At 41.6% G+C, this 6,010-nt stretch overlaps 1 protein-coding gene across 4 annotated transcripts in view; it reads right to left on the bottom strand.

Moving 5' to 3' along the window:
• Nucleotides 1–554, bottom strand: part of UBE2I (ubiquitin conjugating enzyme E2 I) — an 18,026-nt gene extending 17,472 nt beyond the window's left edge. The window contains exon 1 of one of the 4 annotated variants that reach the window (XM_027684119.1): nt 327–554. The gene's annotated coding sequence lies outside the window, so the exon portion shown is untranslated. Of the gene's footprint in view, nt 1–132; nt 262–326 lie in introns of those variants that run through there. The other 3 variants (XM_027684120.1, XM_027684117.1, XM_027684118.1) reach the window with 3 other exon arrangements.
• Nucleotides 555–6,010: the final 5,456 nt, after the last annotated feature.

Here is a 6,010-nt window from a genome sequence, read left to right as displayed (position 1 = left end):
CGCGGCCGCCGGGCCCGGCCCGGCCCGGCCCGCCGCAGGCAGGAGCCGTCGGCCCTGCCCGCACCCGCCCCGCTCCCGGCCTCGCTCCCGGCCCCGCTCCCATTCCCAGCCCCGCTCCCGGCCGGGCCTCACCGAGAGCCGCCGCCGCCGCCGCGCGTGTCCCGGATCGAGGCCGCGCGAGTGACCCGGATGTTCCCGCTCCCCCCCCCTTTTGTCTCCACGCCGGAGTTTCCCTCCCTTTCGCCCGGGAGCGGAGCGTGACAGCACTATTGTGTCCCTCGGCCCGACCCGTCCGCGCCGCCCGCCACTCGCCACGCTTTACGCACCCTCGCGACAGAGGACCCAGAGGTGCCCGGACGATGCCTGAGCACGAAGCGCCGGCAGGAATCCAAGCGGGGCTCTCCCAGGACCGTTCCCTCCTCGCGCCCCTAGCTCTCGCCAGTCCCGACCGAAAACTGAAGCAACCTTCACCTCCTGCGCTGCGGAACCCGCCCGCACGCTGAAAACGCCCCGTCCCACAACGGGCGGGAGCGCGCGGTCTGCCCGAGCCCCGCCCACTGTGCTCAGCAGAGCTTCTGATTGGAGGATGGGCCCTTGCCCTGGTGATGGGCAGGCGGCGCGGCCTATGGGAGGGGGCGGGGTGGGCTCCGGCCGCGCGCTGGATACGTGATGCTCGTGCGGGGTTCGGGTCTCTTCGGGTTTTGGAGGGTTTTTAGCGGGCGGTTGTTTGGTTTCGGTTTCGAAGAACGCATTTTTAGTGGCAGAGTATGAGTCACATTCTGATCTCGTCTTTGAGTTATATTTCTAATTTTAATGGAAATATTTCTAGTCCCGGATGCTCTGCCTAGCCGGGCCCTGCGCTGTGTCGGTGCTTCTGGAACTGCGTGCTGGGTACTGTTACAGTCCAAAGGGCTTCTTGGTAACTCTAGAATTGACTGTCTCAATAACTAATCACGTAGATTTGAATCAGCCCTAGTCAGAGCGTGTGCTGAAGGTCCCTCTGGCTGAAAAAACTTTCACCGGCAGCAAACGTCCACGGCGGCCCAGGACAAACACCCCCCCCCCCCGTGCACCTTTCCCAGCAATTTCAGTGATATTACCCAAAGCAGTGGAAACTGTTCCCACTCGGCTGACAAGATCTATCTCATGAAATTGCAAAGACTGCAGTCTTGGAGAACATCACATAAATATGGACTATGTGTTTATTACTACCAGGCAAGACCTCAGCCCACTGAAAGATGAATATGCAGGGTCACTTTCATCTTTCTGAAGTGAAACTTCTGACTGAGAGGAAAATTAGCTCCAGATAAACTCTGAAAGTTCTAAAAGATCCAAATAGGATGTTAATTACTTACTTGGTTAGATCCCCTTTATAAACTGGTTTCTAGTTCAGGTACACACTTGTCCCTTTCATGCTCTCACGTTTGCTCAGTGGTGAAGACAGTAGAAGCAACAGATACAAAGAGTAGGAATTTGGGTTGGAAGTAGTGCTGGTTGACTGTAAAGTGCAAATACTTTTAGTAAGACAGTCTGTTAAAAATACAGATGCACACATTTATTAGTTAATTTCTATTAGAGCAATGTTTGTACTTAGCACTTATTTTAGTTAAATAAAATGCAGTTAAAATGCAGCAAATCAGTTAAGTAAAATGACACCATTTTACTTAAGTTGCTGGATATATAAGGAAATATTAGAATGTACATTTAAAACTGAATAAACTGTTAAGATGAAATTCACATCATATGTAACTGTACAGCCTTTAAGATTTTAAAAATCATGGGTCTTAGCTTCTCAAGTTCTTACTGGCAGTTTGGAAAAGAACAGCAGTCTATGGTCTTCTCAATGCTAATACTGAATTATGAACTTTTCTATACTTGTAGAGGACACAGCTGTCAAACTTCCTGAATAATTTCAGAAACCTGTACTTGGTACTTAATAATTTACTTTCTTCAGCCATTTCTCTCTGAAACTTTTGCAGCAAACATGTACTAAGTGGCTTCTTGTTTACATTTATTATACTCTGTTGGCAAAGCATCAATTTCGGTTAGCTTCATTTTTCAGACTAAAGAAGCATTTATATTAAAAAGCAAAGTAGTGAATTCTAAAATCTGTGATATCAGGCAGGGTGGTTTGTGAGCTGCGTGAAGAAAATGGATGCAAAGTGATTAGTTAAAACTTGGTACAGGTTTTTTTGTATAAATGTATATCCATACCAGAAAGAACTATTTCCTCTTGGAACGATCAGCAAAGTCATAACAACTGCAAAGGAAAATAATTTCCCCGCTGATATATCTGAATAAACATGACTTTTTTGTGACCAAGTCTTTGGGACAGCAGTAAAGGATACATCTCCTTTACAAAGGAGAATGTTACTGCTTTGAATCTCTGCACAAATATGCAACTACAATTTACATCTGAAGTGCTAAACTAGGAATTACCAGTGATATTACACTGTTAATTAATGCATTTGGAAAAAAACCAGATTTAAGACATGAGACTTTAAAAGGGAAAAACCAGGTTTATTTCATGCAGTTTACAATACACCAGTGTTATGAAAAGGAGTTTAAAAAAATACCCACACACTTTTTAATTGTACGCTTGTTTTAAAAGTGATGGTTAACTGTAACCACCTTCAAATTATATGGGAAGCCCTAGCAGATTTCTTTCCAGGGAAATTCCCTGGATTCAGTTTCTTGTCTATGTCTGTGCTAAGAGTTTTGGCTAATGCAAATGCATTAAAACCAAATCAAAACTCAAATTTTGCTGCAGTAAGAACACTTCAGAGATAATGAATTGGCACAAAATAAAGTGTTATTGCTAATCCACTATCCAGGAAAGAACATGTTGCAAGTATGGCCACTTGGATATAAGCACAAACAGCTGATGCACAACTAATTTTGAGACCAGTGATTTGGAGGAAAAAGAAAAATAAAGAACATCTGTTGAACTGGGTAGGTGGTTCTAGAGAGTGCACAGGAAACAGATTTTTCACAGCTGGGTTCAGATGAGGCTAAGGGTAGAAGCAGGTGGAAAAAGTTGCCATTTGATACTTCTTCAGTTTGGTGATCTTGTTTCAGTTCTAAGTAGAGAGATTGGCAACGATTCTCTTACAGTGCCTTAGCACTTGCTTCATTCTAGCAAGTACAAGAGCCAAATTAATGTGAGTAAAGTTGTGCATAAGCTTTTGGAAAATCTTCAAAAGTAGCAAGAATCACATACATAAATACATTAACCCTTACATTCCAGATGGCTAGGCCTCAAAATCACAACCTAGGTCAAAATTTAGGCTCAGGCAAGGAGAGCACTGTCACAGAACCTCTTCCCCTTCCACCCACTCCCAAAGTAGCAAAATAACTTTCTAAAAAGTTCCCGTCATTATAGTAGTTATTAACACACAACATCCTAAGGAGAACCCTTTGATGGGTTCAGAAACCTGTATTTGCAGCAGTGTCTATTCACTGAACTTCTGAGAAGTTTATGCCTTGGTAGACCCTGCTAAAGTAAAGGACAATTAAGTTGTGAAGAAATATTCTGTGACAATTTCCTGGGGCAGAATCTTCCTCAAAGCCTCTCCATTGGCAGTGTGGTTCATAAAAGTTGTTAGATTTCAGCATGGGCAGTAGTAAAGTCGTGGGCAAGTCTACTATCTTCTCTAGTGTGTTCCTATATCTAATCTGGATACTGAAATTCCAAGCCATATAGGAACACTTATATCTGCAATTGGTTCAGCCATTTCTAAAAATTATTTTAGAGTCCAGGAGTTGAACAGAAAACAGACTAGTTACTTTTTGAATGTTGTATGTCTCTGGAACCTCAAATTAGCCCTGGAAAGCGTTTTAGCCCTTAGCATTTCTGCACTGAAATTGGAAAGGGTTCCTTCTGACAGTCATTTAGGCAAACTGAACAGTAATATCTATTTAGCCCTTTAAAGCCTCAGTTCAGTAAAAAACCTTTAAAGACAGCTTGTGATTTTTGTGAGCTAAAAGAAAAGTAATATGACACAGTTCAGAGAGCCTTCCACCTTTTTTTTAAACTTAATATTTATACTATTTTAAGAATCAATACTTCTACACACAAACCCAGGTAAGATCCCAAGATTGTCCTTAAAGCTGGAGATAACTGCAGTCTAAACTATAATGAAGTAACAGGCAGCATCCTCAGACTGTAAGTATTTCAAATTTGTTGTGTTAGAAAAGACACTTCCCAATGACCACTCAGGTTTTAATCCTACTGTCTTGAGCTAAACAAAATATCTCTTTTCAAGAGCCCCATAATTCAGGGCTGATTGAAGAAGTTAATTTGAAAAACTTGGAAACTTTTGATGTGGTGAGAAAGAGAATAAAATGAGAGTGACACTTGCTGATTTTATAACGTCTCAAGTGAACAGAATTCCAGGGTTCATCTCCAGACTCTCTTTCACTTGACTTTGATCTTAGTGAAAAGCCCAGGACTTCACTCTTCTCCCAGTACTTCTCAAGGAATGTATTCCAGTACACCTGTATGATTGTTATCCGGTTTCTATGTTATTTCATTGAATCAGATACTATTGCATTTTTGCACTCCAAGATCATTTTTGTAACAATAATAAAACCAGTAATTTTTAATAAATATATGCTAATTTGCTGGTGGTAGCTCTCCACAGCTCAAAAAAAGACTGACAACTCTCAACGATCTCAACAGATATTCACAGAATCGCATTCTGAGAAGCACATTTCTGATAACACCATCATCCTACTCAACAGACTAGTTCCACAAGCATGCCTGCAACCAAGTTTTCTTTTGTTTAATCTGCCAGAAGCTTTCATATTTCTCCTGGGGAAAAAAAACCACAACAAAACAACAAACCACCTCTGTCAGAGAAAAGGAGATTGATTCAATTTTTGTTATCTGCAGGAAATAGTTCTGTTTCTAATTGATCATAACTGTGCATTCACATTGCTGGAAATGGAGCTACATAAGTATTGTCTAAAGAAGAAAGTAAGAAGATTTTCTTACTTCTTTCTCTAAAGAAAATCTGAAAACAAAAAAATCAAGATGGATACACTGAGCTTCATTTTTTTAAGAAATATCTTTTCCTAACCCTACAATGCAAGATGAAAGGAACTTTTATCATTAAAAGAAACCTATCTGAGTTTGAAAAAAAACACAGTACATTTTGTAAATTTTCTGAGTATATGATTCTGAGGACTGACACTTTAGTCAAGAGTCAATATAAGCTTCTGAATTCAATCAGGCCTTTGACACACAATTAAATTACTGTGGAATAAACCCCCTGCAATTAGCCATAATCCATGGAAATCCCATAGTGAGTGGGATAAAATTCCAGGTAACCTTTTGTCTGTTTACTGTGGGAGCTGCTGAGTCAGACTATACTTTTGGACAGTTATTATGGACCATATGACATTCACATCTTAGAGACCTCAGAATTACTTCTTCATTGCTGATAAACTCTGATTCACTTGGCACTTGAAGAAGTCAAAAGCATATAATATAAAAATGTCATTTCCGATAAAGGAAAATGGCCTCTGAGGAAACTTAAGGCCAACAATACGCTCTCTGTTTCCTAACTCAAAGCAAGAAATTGCTGTGGCAAATTTGAACTTCTCAGCTTTTAAACAAGTTTTGCAAGAATTTTGTCATGTAAAAGCCTTTAAGGAATTTAGTATCTCTCCCTTCCTGCTTTATCTCCGTCCGCTATGATCTCTTCATGTTTAGCATCTTAAGTTCTAACCTGGAATACTGTTCTGATGTAAGAATAGAGGAGCTGTGTAAATTCAGAGTTCGGTCACAGGTGTTTGCAGTACAGCTTTGCAGCTCCAGCCTGTCAGTGAACCCTCAGCTCTCCAGAGTCCCAGGCAGTTCTCAGGTAGGTACTCTCCAAATGGCAGAAAAGAAACAAAGGACTCCCGTTTAAACTGTATTGGTACGGTACTTCATCCTGCAAGATCTTAAAAGAGGAAGCAGTGTTTGCAAACCCTGGTGATGTGGATTGGACTCTAAGGCAATTAC

Source organism: Neopelma chrysocephalum, unplaced genomic scaffold (genome assembly GCF_003984885.1).
Source record: "Neopelma chrysocephalum unplaced genomic scaffold, ASM398488v2 Primary Assembly neopelma1_65b, whole genome shotgun sequence".
Taxonomy (NCBI): domain Eukaryota; kingdom Metazoa; phylum Chordata; class Aves; order Passeriformes; family Pipridae; genus Neopelma; species Neopelma chrysocephalum.
The sequence above is the reverse complement of the archived record's forward strand: the minus strand, read 5'-3'. Positions and strand labels throughout refer to the sequence as shown.